Source organism: Sceloporus occidentalis, unplaced genomic scaffold (assembly GCF_023333645.1).
Source record: "Sceloporus occidentalis isolate IW3139 unplaced genomic scaffold, rSceOcc1.0.p SCAF_13, whole genome shotgun sequence".
Classification (NCBI taxonomy): domain Eukaryota; kingdom Metazoa; phylum Chordata; class Lepidosauria; order Squamata; family Phrynosomatidae; genus Sceloporus; species Sceloporus occidentalis.
In genome coordinates, this window is record NW_028316993.1 from 11,299,476 (window position 1) to 11,319,273 (window position 19,798).

Below are 19,798 nucleotides of genomic sequence, written 5' to 3' on the forward strand. Positions count from 1 at the left end.
AACGGCTGCCAAAGGGCAGAAAAAGAAGACGGTGGCCAAAGTTTCCATTAATCTTATTGACATATCATTTCCCTTCCCAAGGAAGTTTCCATAGAAAGAAGACGGTAATGAAACCAGGAAGGCCTGCGGAACAAAGCCCCATCCCAAAATGAACAACGAAATATCAGGAAAATAGAGGGAAGCGGAATTTGTTTTCATTTTGGAGAGAAAAGAAGAAGAAGAAGACTATCTCCTGGGACTTTGTTTTTTGATGGATTGTGTCTTTATTAGCATTTAAAGGAAAGGAAAATTAAAGGGTGTTGGAGGTTTGAAAGCATCCCTTTATTTGAAAACGGCAGAGAAATTTGGTTCCAGGCCAAGTAATTAGGCACCAAACTTGAAATGAAATGTCTCTCTCGAAATGAGAATTTAAATGAATTAGCTGTATCTATCGTTGGGCTTTGAAAGAACTGCTTAATTTTTTTAAAAAGCTAGGTATAATCCCGGTTTGGCGTGTAGGGCTTAATGATAGCAAGACGTGACAACAAACCGGGAAAGGAAGAAATAAGATGGAGCAAGTCGGTCCCGGGTGCGGGTTCTGCCCTTCCCGACTCGCGGGGCTCCATTAATTATTTTACAAGGATCGGAATGGCTTTCTAATTAATTTTCTGCCTTCGACCCGATTGTAGGTCTAGGGAAATGAGGTTAGTTGGCTTGATCTTTTCCATCGAATTATGCAGTTGCGAGTTTAAACTGCTTAGCCGTTCAGGTTACGCGAGGATTTATTGCTGTTGACACGTTTCGGTTCTAACAGCCGCGGCTGAACGCCAACAAGATGGCAGGAAACTGAGCCATTTTTGCAGCCTTTTGAGCTGGAAGGAAGGAAGGAAGGAAGGAAGGAAGGAAGGAAGGAAGGAAGGTGGAGCAGAACGGTTGCACAAGGGAGGAAAAGAAAGATGCCAATGACCTTAGGAAGGGGAAGGAAGGTTATTTTAATAGGATTCCTTGATTTGCATGTTAAAAACCAACCCTGTATACAAAGGTTGAGGGTGTTTTGGAAATAAATACACTCAACCCCTTTTGCAGGATATATATATATGTATGTATGTATCCATTTGCCTCGCAAGTAAATGAGGCACACAGATTCAAAGTCCATGCAAACAGAGGGACAACTGTGTATATATGTGTGTGTGTATACACACACACACACATACACACACACACACACACACACACATATATATATAGTCATCCCTCCATTTGTGCTGACTTTGAATCTGCGTCCCTCACTTACTTGCCAGGCAAACATATATGCAGATTCGAAGTCCGTGCAAACAGAGGGACAACTCTCTCTATATATATATGTTTCTCTCTCTCTGTCTCTGTGTGTGTGTGTGTGTGTGTGTGTATATATATATATATATATATATATATCGTCATCCCTCTGTTTGCACAGACTTTGAATCTGTGTCCCTTGCTTACTCACAAGGGGCAAACAGAGAGACTTAATAGGGCTTGAATATCGGTGGATTACCATTTTTGCAGGGGGGTCCAGAATGGATACCCCACGAAAACAGAGGGGCGATTGTCTCTCATATATATATATATATATATATATATATATATATGGCGGTCGCCCCTCTGTATATATATTAGTTGTATGCCAACACTCAAACCACTACACCAAGCTGGTTCTCTACATATATAGAGTATATTATGCATAGTATACATAATAATCTATACATATATAGGGTGTATTATTATTATTATGTATAATAAACACCACTTTTTTGGTGTGTGTAGTGTGTACACATGTGCATACACACACACACACACCAAAAAAGAGGTGTTTATTTCTTAAAGCATTGCATTAACTTATTTTCCCCAATGGGCTGAAGAAGGGGGATACCAAATTACATAAGACCTTTGGTTTCATTTTGTAGAACCCATGAATAATATATAATTTGGCTGTCCTATTCTTTGGCCCATTGAGGGAAATGAATTAACGCAACGCTTAGAAATAAACACACTCACCTCTAGCTTACACTTTACAAACCGCTTAGGGAGCGCTTAAGTGCACTGATAAGCGGTATAGAAATGTACTTGCTATTGCTGTGTGTGTGTGTGTGTGTGTGTGTGTGTGTGTGTGTGTAAGTAGAGCGCCACTATGGCCTAGTGGTTTGAGCACTGGTCAATGACTCTGGAGAGAAGGTTTCGATTCCCTGCTCAGGTGGGAAAGGCACCCCTGGCACTGCAGCCACAACCTGGCTTTCCAAGAGGACCCCCAAATTGTGAACCTGATCATTCAAAGGGAGAGGAACCTCACCCAGGAGAGTCTGCAATCCCAATCCCAGGTTGGAAAGGTATGTAGGTATGTAGGAGCCGGCCTGCCTTCCAGAAAGGCTAAATTTAAATGTCTTTAGGAAACCGGATGCTTAATTTGGTTGGAGAGCCCACACTCCTGAGTAATTTGAAGACGTCTCCAGCCGGGGAATCCATCTTTCTGCGGATAATTAATCATGTCTTGAATGTCGGTAGAGATATAAATGGCACTGGAGATCTCTTTCAGAACTTTGAATCTATCAATATGTTCTGCAACTGATGCCAAAAAAGGAGAAGGGGGAGTGGGCTCCGCATGCAAAATGAGAGGGATGCCATATTTATTTTATGTTATTTTATTTTATGTTTCTGCCTATTCCCAACAAAACCAATGCCTCGGGGTTTGTGCATCTGTCTAGCCACCTAGAACCTGCACGGGTTCAACTTCTAGACCAAGGATGGATGGATGGAAGCAGCCACCTCAGAGCAACAACAGCAATGGTTAAATGCAAAACCAGAGACTCCCGAAGGCAAATGGAGGGAAACGTTTCTGCGACATGACGCCAAAGCAGAAAGCAAAAGTCGCATCTTGTTAGCCCCGTAATTCTGCATGCAATATTTACTTAACAATCAAAAGCGCTATTGTCACATTTTGAAAAGCACGCCATTAACTCCCTTATTTGCCCCATTACCAGGATCCATCATGCAGAGGAACCACCCAAAAGGAAGGAAGGAAGGAAGGCGGCTTCTGGGCCCAGAAAGGAAACAACCTCTCTCTCTCAGCCCTGATTATAAACCGGAGCTGGCAAAACAGAGAGTGATTTAATGAAGTTTTGATACAGCTCATCAAATCCTGAAATGGGAAGTTGCAATATTAATTTAGAAACTCATTATCATTTCAATTCCACTCTTTCTAAACTGCATTAATAATGGGGCAGTTCGTGGCGTTTCTGAAGGATGATGTATCATTCAAAGGGCAAAAAAATATCTTTCGGAATTACATTTTGTTTGACGCCCCAAACATCAAGCGTATTTCTGTGTGTGCAACCAGGCAATCAATTACTTCCATGTATCTCCTCCCATGAAGGCATGGAGGGACGATGTGGAGATGGCTTTTGGACAAGAGAAGAGGGATACTAAGTCCTTTCCTTTGGGCCTCATGGGTGAAGTTGCAGCAAGTGCATAGGCAACCAGTTAGAGTTAGAGCCTTCCTCCATTGGGTCCATGGTTGAAGACTCTGACTGACAGCAATGCATTAAGGCTCCCCATTGCACCCCAGGCTTGCCCCATTTCCAAATGGAGAGGAAATTAACCAAGGCACGATAGCTGGTGTGTTGTTGTTGTGTGCCTTCAAGGCATTTATGACTATGGTGACCCTAAGGCAAATCTATCAAAGGATTTTCTTGGTATGTTTCTTCGGGGTCACCAATACCATCCTCTGAGGCTGAGAGAGTGTGACTCACCCAAGGTCACCTAGTGGGTTTTTATGCTTCAGCCCGGATTTGAACCCTGGTCTCCAGAGTCCTAGTCCAACACTCAAACCACTACACCATCTCTGATAGCTTATAGGTAAAGAAAGGTAAAGGTATTCCCTGTTGACAAGGTTGTCAAGTCATGTCCGACCATAGGGGTCGGTGCCCACTTCTGTTCCTAAGCAGAAGAGCCAGCATTGTCCAAAGACTTCTCTGGTGGCCATGTGGTCAGCATGATTGCACAGAACACTGTTTACCTTCCCACCGAAGTGGTACCTATCTATCAACTTGCATTTGCATGCTTTCGAACTGCTAGGTTGGCAGAAGCTGGGACTAGTAATGGGAGCTCAGCACATCATGCAGCACCTGGGCCTTGAACTGCCAACCTGCCAATATTGCCATCCATCAACAGAGTCAGCATCTTAACCACTTGAGCCATTGCATCCCTGCTCTGATAGCTTATGCTAACCACCAATTCAATAACATCAAAAATCCACCAGACGGTGATAACGTTATTGGGTCGACCCATCGGATTTGCTATATGGCCAACACAGCTACCCTTGGATGCTAACCTCCATCTTCACCAATATGAACCACTGTGAGCAGTATGGCCATAGTCCTGCTGGTGTCCTACATCTGCCTAAATTCCTTCGTATGTGAGGTTGTGCCCTTTTTTTGGCCACTGTGCAAGGGACACATTCAGTACACAGTTGTGTAAGCGAAGTTCGGCAAGTGGAACCATTTCACAAGGCCCTCGGTCCTCTTGTTAGTCCTGGCTGGAAGGAAACCATGGAGTCCATTGGATTTATCTGTGCTCTGGAAGGAATGGGAAAACCATGAGAAATCCTGTTGATGTCCTACATCAGTTAAGTTCCTTTACACAACAGGTTGTCTTTTCCTTTGGCTGTTGTGCAATGGATGGCTTCATAAGTAGAGTTCCACAAGTGTAACCACTGTGTTGGCTACACAACCCTATATACACACCACTCAACCACTGATTCAATGGGTCTCCTCGAAGAGGAAGAATAAATAATAAGATTAGAGCCTTTCAGTTGCATATTCTATTGCACTTGCTCAAAATCACCCAATGGGTTTCCATTGCTGTGTGGGAATCTGAACCCTGGTCCATGGGAGATCTAATCCAACATTCAAATCACTCTTTCCTAAGGACAGATCTAGGCCTATATTGGACATTTTCAAGACCCCCTTGTCTTGGTCTATTTCTAAATCTCTTGCTTTAATTCTGCTCCATCTTACATCTGTGCAATTCCCTCGGGGTCACAATGAAGTGTGTCCAAGGTAATCTGCAGCCTCAGACTACTGATGGATTTCTAGATTAGCTATAAATTTAATGTTGCCACCGGGCAACGACTAGGTTTGCCAATGCATTAGCAATTTAATAATTTCTCCCTCGCCATCCTCAACTTTGGGAAGGACAGAGCAGGAGCCCTGCGTTCTCTGCCCGGAGCAAGGAAAATTAGTAATCAGGATTTATCCTCTGGGGCCTTCCGCTCAGCACATTTTCTCAACCAGAGAAAACACATTAAGCCATCTTCTGCAGAGGACTTTGAGGGTTTCTGTATCTTTCTTATTAATGAGTGCTCTCCGGTGATGGATGGATGGGTTGGTTGGCGGCAAAAAGGAGTATTCATCATTGCCCTTTGGGGAGCTCCGAAGCTCTGGAGATGAATGGGACAATCGCCAACTCCAAAGGCAGAGGAACAAAGTCTGATTTACCTGCAAGTGGGAAACATGCATTGGGAAGGCAGGGGTGCCCTATTCCTTCCAATGGAGGATGGTCAACCTTGGAGACCCAGTGATCCAGGATGCCAAAAAGGACTTTCCGCATGTTACCTTGACCCCAGTGCATTCACACTTCTTGTTGATGTTGTTAGCTGCCCTTGAATTGGCTTCAAGTCATGGTGAGACCCCACTTCCAAGTCCTTCTTGTCCTCAACTGCTTCGCTCAGGTCCTCCAAACTCAGGCCTGTAACCTCCTTCCTTGAGTCTAACCATCTGGCCCACTTCAGGAGGAAATTAATATTTTTGGGCAATGAGGAATAATGATTCGTGGCCAAGGCTGTTTCTGCAATCCAAGGGAATCAAGGAGGATCTTCAAAGTGCCGGTGAAGAGCTGGGCACCATCCAAGAATGAAGTACTGTATAAGAACATCCAACATCCACAAAACAGTGATATTGTTATTGGGCCAACCAAAATGCATGGTATATATATATTGTAAGCTTTTGAAGCTCCACTTCAAAAACCCAATAAAGGCATCACTGTTGTTATTGTACTTTGCTCTATGGACAACATGGCTATCCCTGGATATCCAAGAATGAGCAACTGCACGGCTGAAATCCTGCATGTTCCTTCCATCCATCCATCTCTTTATTTATAGCCTACCTTTCTTCCAGGTCAGGACTGTAGGCAGCTTCCAAAACGTCAAGGAAAACAGTACAAACATGTCATAGTTGAAAACAGAAAATTCAGACAAAAGCATTATTAAATAACGACATAATTAAAGCCACTTAAAATCTTAGTCTCAACTAGAAGTTGTTAGTCCTAGTTGGAGAAGACATATTGAATCAATTGCTGAATAGTGAATGAACATGCAGGTAAGTCCAATGGATTGAATGGCTCTACTCTAGTTGGAAATAGAGGAGGCCCAGGTGGCTTGAGGAGAGGAATAGTTTCCCTTGAGTGAGCGAATATATAAATGAAAATATAAACTGTAATACTGAGGAGAAACAGTTTCACCTGTGGAATGCTGTTTGTGCAGCCATGAATTGAATATGTCCATTGCATAACAGCCACAAAAAACACCCTACAATCTCCAGTATAAGAAACCTACACAGAGTTGTATGATGCCAAAAACGAATGCCACCAGTAGCAGAACTGAGTGTTTATGAATGAAAACGAGGTGAGAATGGTTGCGCTTCTTTTCCTATGTCCCTCTGCATTATTCTACCAGTCCCCTCCACCACTCCATGGCTATTTAATTGCTTCAAATGGCACATTAATCGCTTACGCACAATTAACGTCACGTCTGCTTTGGCCCAGCGGAGACGACCGAGCGCCAAGGAACATACGCCGTGACGCAGATGATGATGAAGAAGAAAACATTGGAGAGCTACTTCCTTCAAGGAATTTGCAAACCCCAACTTGCAAACAATTAGCTGCAGCTCGCTAAGTCTGTGTACAAACACCAAAACTTGGCTTTGGACTCAGACAATGGGCAGCCAAAGCTTCTGTAAAGAAAACAGAAGGAGGAGGAGGAGGAGGAGGAGGAGGAGGAGGAGGCAAAGAAAGAAAGAGAGAGAGAGAGAAACAACAGCCACTAATCCTATTTGCCATGAAAAGGTCGCCCGTTCCGATACGAGTAATTAATTTCCTTTGCACCATGTTGAAAAGGTTAACGCGATTTGAGGGAAGCCGTTGCATCGCAAATGCCTTGTGTACCTTGTTAAAAGAGCCCAATTATAGTCCGGACTTCCTTAGACCAACAGAAGCATGACAGTCCACTAATGGATCATGTGCAAAGCGGGAAGAAGGAGATTTGTTTTCATCAAAATTATTGGGGGCAGGGGCAGAAGCAGAGGAGGGTCTGCAAGCAAAGAGATCTCTTTAAGTTTGGGATGCAAGCACTATTTATGTGCCATTTCTGCACACATGCAGAAAAAAGGAGAAGGGCTGCTTATACACTGTCTTCCAGGAATTTGCAAAGTGAACAGCAGGACGATAAATAATTGTGACAACTAAGCAAATAAAACAAAATGGTTCTGAGTGAGGTTGCCTTGCCCTGAAAAGGCCAAATGCATCACCTGGGAATGCGCCCAGATTCAGTATCTTCTGCGGCGTTTCATGTGCTGCCGGAGGTGGAAATGGTCTTCATGACCTTTGTTTGGTTGACCGGCTGTGGCCCTGATTTCAGGTGGACCTTGCTTCTGTCCTAAATCCCTCTGAGATCCTACATGGATCAGTCAATCACTTTGTTTATGTCCTTTCTCTAGGACTGCGACTCAAGGTGGGAATCCACACTCAGGTAGTTACACAATGGTTGCACTATGCCTTCCTTTTGTAGAATATTGATATATGGGTTTTTGCCAGTGTGGCTACTTCTCATCCCACGGGGCAATGGGAGATGGCACAGAGGCTGTCCATAAACTCCAAGAGTTGGAAGAGAATCATAAAAGCATAGAATCCTAGCATTGGAAGAGACCACAAGGGCCATCCAGTCCAACCCCCTTCTGCCATGCAGGAAATCTCAATCAAAGCATCTCCATTGACAGATGGCCATCCAGCCTCTACTTAAAGACCTCCAAGGAAGGAGATTCCACTATAATCACACAGGAAGATGTGTGTTCCACTGTCTAACAGCCCATACTGTTTTATTTGTGATGGTGAACGGGTCTTGGATTTTTAACCAGGGCTATCATATCACCTCTTAATCTTCTCTTCTCCAGGCTAAACATCCCCAGCTCCCTAAATCGTTCCTCATAAGACATGGTTTCCAGGCCCTTCACCATTTTAGTCGCCCTCCTTTGGACACGCTCCAGTTTCTCAGCACCCTTTCTGAATTGTGGTGCCCAGAACAGGACACAATATTCCAGGTGGGGCCTGACCAAAGCAGAATAGAGTGGCACTATTACTTCCCTTGATCTAGACACTATACTTCTATTAATGCAGCCTAGAATCACATTGGCTTTTTTAGCTGCCGCATCACACTGTTGACTCATGTTCAACTTGTGGTCTACTTGGACTCCCAGATCCCTTTCACACATAGTTTCATTCCGCCAGGTATCCCCCATCCTATATCTGTGTATACCCCAACGGCTTGCTGATAATCTTTTTGGTTTGGGATTTGTTTTGTGCAAAACTTGCCTGTGGTTGCTTTCTGCATTACACAGCATTTTTCTGGATGAGACAACAAACAAACAAACATCTATGCACTGAAAATATATATTTTACCGCACAAAAAATATTGCTTCTTATACAGAAAATACTGTAATTGGGGTTTACCGAAATTTGAAAAACATGTTTTCTGACCATTTTACAAATATTTCGCAGTATTCTTTACATCCCTACTAACATGCCCCTCTGCATTTGCATCGTACATTTTCTGCAAGACAGTCGCTCTTCAGGAGCTTAAACTGAGCTTAGACTCTTCTTCTTTGGAGGTCTTGAAACATATGTTGAATGGCTGTCTCTGAGGAGAAGTGTTGGTTTGCAACATGTAAGCATGGTGCTGTCTTTAATCCCTGCTGGACATTGCATGCCTCCAATGTGCAGTTTTTGGTGTCACAATTCCTCTTCTTGAGATGAACAGGGCCCATCTCAAAGACAAGGGCATTAGCATCATCGCCAGGCACCAGACAGAAACACACATTTCGTATTAGCAGAATATTAAAAGGGCAATTGTCAGCTCTGAGCCATGATGAGCACTTAAGCAAATTATCTATATTAAAACGGAATGAAGATCGAGGAGACGCCGCGCGCCGGAGGTTGGCGCAACGGAGAGAAAACACTCCAACGGGACGCGAGGCGCCTATTTGTCACTGCGCTTTTAATATTTACTTCTGTTGATGAGAATTCGTCACGCTCTATTACGATTCATAGAGTTGTATTTCCAAATTTTATGCATCAAAATGCATTGATTTATCGTGTCTAAGAGGGTTCTCTTCTTCGCTAGTCCTCTGTTTCTCTCTTTCCTAAAAAACTGTCATAAATGTGGCCAGTGAGGCTTGTCTCACGCTATTAATGTGCCTCATTTAATTATATTGTCTTGCAGGAGAAGTTTGAAGGAAACTGTGGAGTGGGAAGTTTTCTTCTTTTCTGTCTTCTTTTCTGGGGGAATATGGAAGAGAGACGAATTACCGCACGCGGGTTCCTTTCCTGCTATAACTGATGAGATTTCTGTTTGCAAAGATCAGGGGATCTGAAGATGCTCATTCAAGCAAAGTTTTTAAAAACATGAAATATTAAGGTTTGCAATGCCTTCATCGGGACGAACTACAGTTTCTCTGCATTGCACAGGCCTTGGCCATCTCTGCAATGGAAACACATTTCTGGAAGCAAAATCAGGTAGAAGCTCAGACACCTTTCTCCCTTTGGGAATGGCCATTTTGCTTTCATCCCAAGAGGCATCACTGGAAGGTCTGTGGGGTCACATTAATATGGGTTTTGGGGGCCACATGTGGCCCATGCTCTGCAACTGTCCATGCCTGCAAGAGTGTTCTTGCATGGTCCTTCCCAGAAGAATGGAGGCTTCTGCATCCATTGCTAAAGCACTGAGTCTCTTGGGAATGTGATGGTGGTAGTATCTGGTGCTTGGAAAAGTTACTTTCACGGTCGACTGCTTCCAAAATCCTCCAAGGCACCATTTTGCAATTATTCTTATTTTTATCCTAGTTTGCTGGCGCATCTCCTCCCTGTTCTTTTTGTGCCTGCTTTCTCGCTTTGTATTTATAGGGCCCTGCGCATTATAACTCCATATCGATTACCTGATCTATGTAATTACAATCAGCATGGAGGGGGATTTCAGGCCTGATTGGCTTCAAATTAGAAATCCATCGCCTTGCTTGGACTCTCCCTCCAAACAATTATGGGCGAACATTGTTGTGTCTGGCTTTCTTGTTTACTTTACTTTGGGGTGAGGTGTGCGAATGTTTTCCAGAATCAAGCCAAGACACAGGTTCAAATATTAGTTCCCACAAATCCTTGGCATGTGGCATTTGGGACTTCTATGCACCTTGAACATAATTTGGGTGTCTTGTACAAAAAGTACAAGAATCATAGGATCGCAGAGTTGGAAGGGGCTCAAAAGCCATCTAATCCAATCCCCTGCCATACAGGAATACTTATAGAATCATAGAGCTGGAAGAGACCGCAAGGGCCATCCAGTCCAACCCCTGCCATGCAGGAAATCTAAATCAAAGCATCCCTAAATCTAAATCAAAGCATCCCTCAGCTAAAGCAGTCCTTAAATATGATCCTCTAACTTCTGTTTAAAGGCTTCCAGAAATAGATCTCATCACCCTATAAGGGAGTCTATCCCACCATTGACAAACCTTACAGTAAAGAAGTTCCTATCAACGTTTAGGTGGAATCTGTTTTCTTGTAATTTGAATCTAATCTCTGGACCAGCACAAAACAGATATTTTAAGATGGCTGTTGTGACACCTCTGACTTCTCTTCTCCAGACTAAACATACCCAGCTCCCTATGCCATGCTTCTTAAGGTTTGGTGGTTTCCAGCTTTTCCATGTCCTTCTTGAACGTTGGTGGTCAGAACTGGACACTGGGGAGGTCTGTGTTGGCCAGATCTTCCCAGTGTCCAGTTCTGACCACAACCAGAGAAGTATTATTAGTTCTCTTGATCTGGACACAATGCATCTCTTGATGCTGCTTAGAATTCCCATTGGCTTTTTGGGGCTGCTGCTGCATCATGCCATTGGCTTGTTTTTTAGTGGTCTGGTAACTGACCCCTATAACTTTTTCGCATGCGCTACTTTCAAGCCAAGTGTCACCCATTCTATATTCGTGCCCCATGTTTTTCTTGCATTTCAAGAATACAGCAGACTGTCGTAGGTCAGTCAAGATGACCTCAGGGCTCCCCTCTAAACTCTGCAGCTCCTGAGTGTAATATTTCAGTACCGTGGAGTTGTCTTGACTTGAGGCAAACCTGTCAAGAACCTGACAACAGATAATGGATGACCAGTGCCTTTCTGTTGATGTGTTTTATGGAGAGATCGGATGACCTGAGAAGGTTGCCAGAGGTGATGAATGGAGACAACATCACACATCATTCTCTAGCTCTCCTTCACAAATGGAGGCCAGTATCCTGTTGGGAACATACTTCTTCATAAGGGGACTTATGTATGTGGAAATTAGAATTGCAGAGTTACATAACATCTGTATCCAGTAGAGTCCTGCTGTGCTGTTATTATGCAGCAGAGCCAGCAAAGTGCCAGGTGACACACAACAGGACCAATTTGCATTGGTTGCAATGTACATTGCATTGGTCCTGATGGTTAGTGGGCAACAATGCACACTGGGCACTCCTTCACATCTTCTCAATTCATTCAAGAGGTTCCTTAGCACCTCTGCTACTGTATATATCTAAGGATCTACAAAGATACTTACTGGATCATGGCAGTACTGGGTGAAGACTGAATGCTTCTAGGGATCTTGGTCTGGCGTAACACTGGTTCCCACCAATTTTCTGTGATGGTGGGTCCAAGGCATTCTCCTCCATCTGCAATGGATCACCTTAAATGTCACACCACTCTTGAGGACTCTTCATCAGAAGGAAGAAGCCTTACTTCATCGGCATAAAAGGGTAAAAAAGCAGCAGCCATCCAGACAGGCAGCTGAAGGCCAGTCAGGACCTCCTTGTTTGGGGCAAGACAAGGCAGGGTCTGGACATCAGCACTGCTGAGTCAGAAGACTTCAGTTTTACAACACTGGTTGTTATCTTTGGCTGCAAATCCCTGGATCCCATAGCACTGGGCCATGGCGGTTAAAGCAGTGTCAAACTGCATTAATTCTGCAGTGCAGATACCGCCTTGGAGGGGTTTCATGGCCCTATGGAAATGTGAAGCAGGTGACCCATTGCCCCATTCCTCCGGCTGCTTCTTCTGCCTCAAACCCCAGAGTTTGTTTTGGAGGAAGGTGTTTTCCCTTCACAGGCATTGCATTTCTATCTCTTCTCCTCCACTCTTGACTCCAAAGAACCCTCATCCTTGTTTCCCTCCCTCCCTCCCTCCGTTCTTCTTTTATTTTCCACCAAAGAGCAAATCCAGAGATATCAGCTAATTGATCACAGGAGGCAGCCAGGGCAAATCTAAGCCATATATATATATATATACACACACACACATATATACACACATATATATATATATATATCTGGTGTGTGTCTAAGCCGCTTCAAGCACTGAACAATACTTTGTGTTAACATTTGAAAAGGTACTCCTCTCAAGCACTGGAAGGGAGGAGGAGGAATCAAAAGTGCCCAAACCTTTTCCCATAGAAAGGGAGAAAAGGGAGGAAGGAAAAAAGGGGGAATAAATGGGTTTGGGGAGGGAGAAGGAGATGATGGCTGGCAGGTGGAGGAGGAGGCTAGCTTTCCCTGTCCCCTCCATTTCTCTCTCTCTCTTTCACTTTTCAAATAGGTTTCTTGGTTTAAAAATGCCAGAGACTGCAGATTAGTGTCTGCCTCTATACGTTTCCCCAAGATAAGAACCTGGAATTGATTTCAATTACCAAAGTGGATAAATGGAGCTGCTCCAGTCCACCAACATCTCCCCCCAAACCCTATCCAACCCAACCCTCCTCCTTCTCCTTGGGGAGGTTATATAATGTCCAAAAGCAATGAATTTCTTTGTGCAAAGCAAGGAATCTCTCCACCGGCAGCCACAAAAAAACCTTGCTCTCCTTCCTTCCTCCCCTCCTCTCCAAACCTTGCAATGGAAAGAACAATAAAAGCCACATGCTTTATTTGTGATGGTGAACGGGTCTTGGATTTTCCCCCAAAGGTCTCAGAGGGGCTGCCATGGACAGGGTCAGGGATCAAGAGGAGTGATCAAAGTGGGTCTCGAACCCAAGCCTTCTTGCCTTGCCCTTCAGAGGAGATTAAGGCCCCAAATGAGCTTTTCAAGGAAAACCACAACTTTGGATGGATTACTTTTCTCCAGTTGGAATGAATGGAGAAGAGCATGTTGTTGTTGTTGTGTGCCTTCAAGTCATTTCCAAGTATGGTGGCCCTAAGGTGAAACTATCATGGGTTTAGATAGTGCCACCCTCCCAGTCTATCCCTTCCTGGGCTCCTCATCCTGCAACTATGGTATACATTCAACTATAAATCAATCTCATGTATAAGTCGAAGGCAGGTTTGGGGGGCAAAACGATGGATTTTGATATGACCTGTGGATAAGACGAGAGTAAGACTTAGGGTCAGGTAAGAAAGGACCCAAAGCAAGGATGAAGCAAAGGAAAACGATGCCGAAGGACTTGCAAAATGGCAGGAGGCACAACTGTTTGTGATCACACTTGAACGACAGATGGATGAAAGAGTAGAGGAGGGTCAATGCTTTCAGGACAGATTGTACTTTTTGCCTTTCACCAGGGGATGGTTTCTATTTTCATGAAAGTTAAGGTACAGTACGGTCCGTCCTCGCCTTACGCGGGGGATCCGTTCCAGATCCCTCCGCGTAAGGCGAATTCCGCCTATGCTCGAGCCCCATTGGAAACAATGGGGCACGTGCGCAGCGGCGCGGCGGCACGGGCGTGCGCGGGGCACAAAGGGCGCACGTGCCCATTCAATTGAATGGGACGCGCCACCCCTTCCGCCCCTCGTGTGCGCCACGGCTTGAGTGCGTACGCTCAAGTCCGCGTATGGCGCACCCGCGTATGGCGTGGGCGCTGTACTTACAATGAACTGCAGATAAGTCAACTCAGATTTTTGGGGTCAATATTCTGACTAAGATTTCTAGACTTATACGTGAGTATATACAATACTTACCAGGATCCTACCAAGGTCTGTATCCAAAGGCAGATTTTTGGGGACCAGTGGTGTCACCCCACCTTTAGGTTGTCACCTGATGCATCTAACACCCCTCGCGCCCCACAAGTGATGCTCTTATCCTGAAGCCACCTACGTGCGTACCACAGAAACTCCTCTTCCAGCTACTTTCCCAGCTACATCATCCATTTTCCATATCTGAGGACTCCCTATACTTAAAACGAAGACCATTCTCCCTACGCAAGTGGTCCTGGATGTGACTGAAAGGGTATATGAGCTAGAAGCATCCATCTCTGCAATGCCACAACCTTTCCTAAAACATTCAGGCTAACATGCCAAGGTGGCCAAGAAAACCAAGGGTCTGGGCATCAAGAGCATTATGCTCTCAGGTCCTTTTTCTGGTCCAGGTTGCATTTTTGGAAGGTGGCATCCATTCCCTGCTTCGTCATTTAAGCTCTAGGAGTGGTAGGGGCTGGATACCAGAATTTAATGAAACCTAAACAAAGTGATTGTGACTTCGTGTTGTTGCTAAAGGCACAAGTGACATCATGTACGGGAAGCGTTCCAAGCACTTGAAATATTCTCCCTGAATATGTTATTATTCCTAATCTACAGGCCCTCACTTCAAGTTGCGGCTTTCAAATGTATGGCTGGAACGTATCAATGTGTTTCCAAAGCAAGGTAGCAGCTGAAGGTGCCCAGCTGATCCCGCCAACAAAAGGCTTTTCATGTTCCCAATGAATTCACTTTGTTTGGATCTCAAGTGTGATTTGATCAGCAAATTGTCCTTGGCATTTGACACACCCGTCACCACGAAAAACAGCGTAATTCCTGCCACAGGGAAATTAATTTCCCAACCAATCTCCTGGGCAAGCTGTGATTTCTCTTTACAAGCGGGCCTCTTACCAGCTCCCCACTCCATTCTCTTGCAGGAAAAAATATGTATTTCAGGAGGTTTATTAACCAGCGGAGAAGGCGCTGCCAAGCTCTCTCTCTCGCAGTCCTGCCGTTGGAAGAAAATACAGTCTGGAGTCTATCGGAGACCAGCGTGAGCCGTTGTCTGCAATAACAGTTCATGGGAAAATTCCAGCTGGGAGAAGCATTGAGAAATGTTCAAGGGCAGTGCCTCCCTCACGAGATGATTGTCAAGGAGGACGGCAGCCCGGGATACGGACGGGAAATAAAATCTGTTATCAAGGGTGGCCATTATGATACACCGTCCAAGAGAGAATTGGATTTCAAAGGAAATAAGAGGGTGGAATCGGAGGGTCCCTCGGTGAAATGGAGGAAATTGCAAAGCATGCGGGAGCCTGGAGGGGAGGGGGACGGGAAAGCAAGGGGGAAGCAAGGGGACCAGGCCTCATGGGTTTTGTTGCTCCTTTCCCAGACTAAGAAGATGGGATGGCCCATCATTACAAGTCATTTTCCTGTAGAACAAAGGCTTCCCTATTGTTTGAGAATCCCTGGCAAGAAAGACAGATCCATGGTGCGGATTAGTTGCACTTTGCAAGCTTTTTAGTTGCACTTTGCAAGCTTTTTCGGGGGAAATAAAAATGCATGTGTTTTTCAGGGGGGGGGGGAGCAATAGCAATAGCAATAGCAAAAGCAATAGCAAGTACATTTGTATACCGCTTCATACTGAACTAAGCAGTCTCCAAGTGGTTTACAATCTGTAAGCCAATTCCCCCCCACACACACACACACACACAAAACACATTTACCAACATACAAAAGGATGGAAGGCTGAGTCAACCGTGGAGCCCTTCAGGATCGAACTCACAACGTTGTGGCTGCAGGACCACCAGGGCTCCATTAAATATATCTTTGCTCTTTAAATAGTTAATATATTTAAAGCCATTATTTTGGGCACAGAAACATGATTCCATTTGTGAGTGACAGCAGCCGGAGTTGGTGCAGGCCTCCTCCATCCATGTAAGGTCCCTCACACGAGAAGTTGCATTTTTATGTCCTTTGTGCATTTCATGCATCCATACGCAGAGTTCCACAAGTGTAACCGTTTCATCCAGGCCTCATTTAGTTTGTTAGTCCCAATTAGCTTTTGTTGTTGTTTTGTGCCTTCAAGTCATTCCCACCTTATGCTAACCCTAAGACCCTATTGTGAGCTTTTCTCGGCAAGATTTGTTGAAAGGAGGCTTGCCACTGCTGTCCTTTGGGACTGAGAGCCTGTGACTTGTCCAAAGTTTTATGGGTTTTATGGCTGAGTTGAGAATCGAACCCAGATCTCTAGAGTTGCAATCCAACACTCAAACCACTACACCATCTTAGCTCTATCCAACTAGACTCATTGAATTGATGGGGTTTGCCTATATGTAGACTCACCATTCAACAGTTGTTTGAATGGGTCCCCTCTGGCCAGGACTGACCACCAGAATCCCAGCCATGCCACTGTCCATTCTTGTATGGTCTGCAACTCTTTAACAGTGCCCCACTTGATTCTTTGGGTACCCGCTGGGCATTATTCCCCATGGCACAAGGCAACAAGAAGTGGGCACTTTGGCAACTAACACCATCCGTTGCACAGCAGACGTCTGGAGTAGTTCCAACACGGTGTAGCTACACAAGCACAAGGGAGGACCATTGTTTGCATGTGATGTGTGTCTGGCGCTACCTTCAGATAACAAAGAGAAGCCCTCCAGTCCTTGACACCATTCAACCCAAAATCCTGGATAAATTATTTTGGCTCTTCATCACATTGCCACAGTGGGTCCTTTTTAAAAGCTAAATAATGAAGAGCTGATTATAAAAGATAAAACAGTGTAGTAGACCCACTATGGCCCTCTTGCAAGTTTAGTGCAACCTCCACAATAGAAAAATCCCAGCCTTGGTTTGCATAAGACTTCATCTATCTATCTATCTATCTATCTATCTATCTATCTATCTATCTATGGAAATGCAATGGGGGGCATGTGACCTTTGTGGAAATGGGGTGGTGAACTTACTCCAACTTTTAACCTTAACCCCCAAATGGGTTCAATGGAGAGCATCTTGAAGCATATTCTCCCTTGACACGAAGGTAAGTCTAATGAATTCAATGGGTCTACTCTGGCCTAGAGTAACGATAGCATTCAAGCCTCTGCCTGGGATTTTAGGATGAGATAGTGCTTGCAGACCATTTAACCTGAATTTTTGTAATGTTTAGGATGAGGCTTTTTTTGGCCTTTCCTGGCAGTATTTTGCTGCCTTCCCACTTAAAACAGAAGCACCTGTTTTTCTCGGCGCATTGACAGCGCTGAGTTCATAAATTATGGGCCGAAGCAAAGCTCTTTAGCTCGCCTGACAATTAAGCAATGTTCTGATAAGCCTCTCCTTTTGTTTCCCTTAAATGAAAAACGCCTCTATTTTCCCTGCAAAGGCATATTTCTCAACAATAAGACTCCTCTGTTCCCAAAGCTCAGTTAATTAAATGCAGCCCTTTTTGCAATCTTTCCCAAACAAGCTGTTTTATGCAAACTGATAAGATGGTTTCCATTTCATAATGCGGACAACGGAGCTGGGCAAATGCCAGTTTCTAAAGCCTCTGCGATCCATTTCCACGGATGCTCTAGCATCTTCTTCTCATCTCATGCAAAACTCCAGGTATAAACATCTCCAATTAATGCAGCTAAATGCCAGGAATCGGCAGTCAACGAAGCTCCTTATCAGTTTAAAAAACTATCCACAGTTTAATTAAAAATGTGGCTTTAACAAAAACAAAAACAGTCACAGTTTCCCATCCTCAATCTGTTTGTAGCTTTACAGGGTTTTTTTTAAATGGCATTTACCAGATATTGTGGCTTACAAATAGATTGCAAAATATTTCCTCTCCCTTTCCAGAGCTGTTTTGAAATAGAACATCTGTGGAAATTCTAGAGGATCAGAGCTAAAACGGCTGCCATAAAATGAACAGAGGCTCCCACAGTGAAGATCATTTATACAGATTCCATTTTGCCCAACCAGCTCCCTTTTCTTCCTCATCCTCTGTCTAACTGGAGGTGTTTTAGCAGCATTAGCTAGATTGAACAAACGGAGACTTACAGTGTCCAGTTGCAGCAGCAAGTCTGCAGGAAACAATGCAAGAAACAAGACCCAAGCTGAGAAACAGTGGGACTCTGCTATAGCCAATCCTGTTATAACCATGTGTCAACTAAATCAATTTTTGAATGCAAATCACATTGATCCATTAGGTCTTCTTTATCTAGAAGGAACAATTGGATGCAGGCTGAAATTCACAGATGCAGCCAAGCAGACCCTTCCCTTCAAAATAAGATTGTAAGTAGGACTTCCCATAAATACTCTTCTTTGGGTATCTGAGGGTCAGCAAAATACAACCCTTCCCCACCTTTGGGAAGACTCCAGGGGATTCGCAGAAGGAACAGACATAAAACCAAACATTGGGTTTCTGAATGGGTTGTTCTCAGACCCATGGCTGGCTCCAGAAAGGACTGAGTCCATCAATCCAGGGAGCTGCCTTATGTGGGACCTGAATTGGGTGTTTTCTCTTTCAGGTGGTGCAACTCTTTCCAGAAAGCATGCCAACCCAAGGGGGGCACATGGACAGAAATGACATGATGGCGGGCATGGTGGTGCTTTTCTCCATGGGCGTCATCACCCTGCCCAGAAAGACCTCTTGTTTCCAGCTTTCCAAGGTCCACTTCCCTTGCCTGCCTTTCCTCTTCCGCAGCAGTCAGCGCAACACCAGTCGGGAGCTCAGCCGATTGCTTTCCCTGACAAAAGCGCACCAACGTGGCTTCAGAGGAAGGTGCAGAGATGAGATAAGGCCCCTCCATGCGCTCTCACACACAGCACACACTGGCCTAGACTGCCAGCACCTGCCTTTTGCATTCATTGCCCTCATGGCTGTCGCCGCAAGATAACCCTGCCGTGCATTGCTTTCCTCTCCTGGAGGGAAGAAGGAATCACAAAGAGAGCATGCAAACATCTCCCATGTTGGTGCATGGAAAAGGGAAGGAGACTATAAAACAAAATTAAATAAGCTCCATCAAATGAGCCCTTGTCTTTTCCTTCTCTCAGGCCCTAGACTTTTAAAGGCAAGCAAAGCAGAGTGCCAACGACAACCACAAAAACATCTCAGTGCCACTTCCAGAGTGCTGTCAATGTGCTTCGCATTAAACACATTTACAGCCAGAACTGCCAGCCATCATGGCATTGGCATGGACAAATGTAAACAAAAACCCATCAGTGATACCTTTACTGGCCAACCGAAATGCACAATATACTTGTTGCAAGCTCCATACAAATACACAACAAACACAAACTTTCAGACTCGCTGTTGTGCATTGTTGTTGTTGTTGTTTTCCTCCTCCAACTTTTTCTCACTCTCCCAAACAAGGCCCCGGAATTAAGATAAGGTTATCGATTCCCCATTTTGGGAAGACAAAACTGACTTAATGAGTTCGTTATTTCTTTTTTTGCCCAACACAGCAGATGATTTATGAAGCTACAACTAATTACGGAGTTTATTACTTCGGAGAGGCTTTTCTAAAAA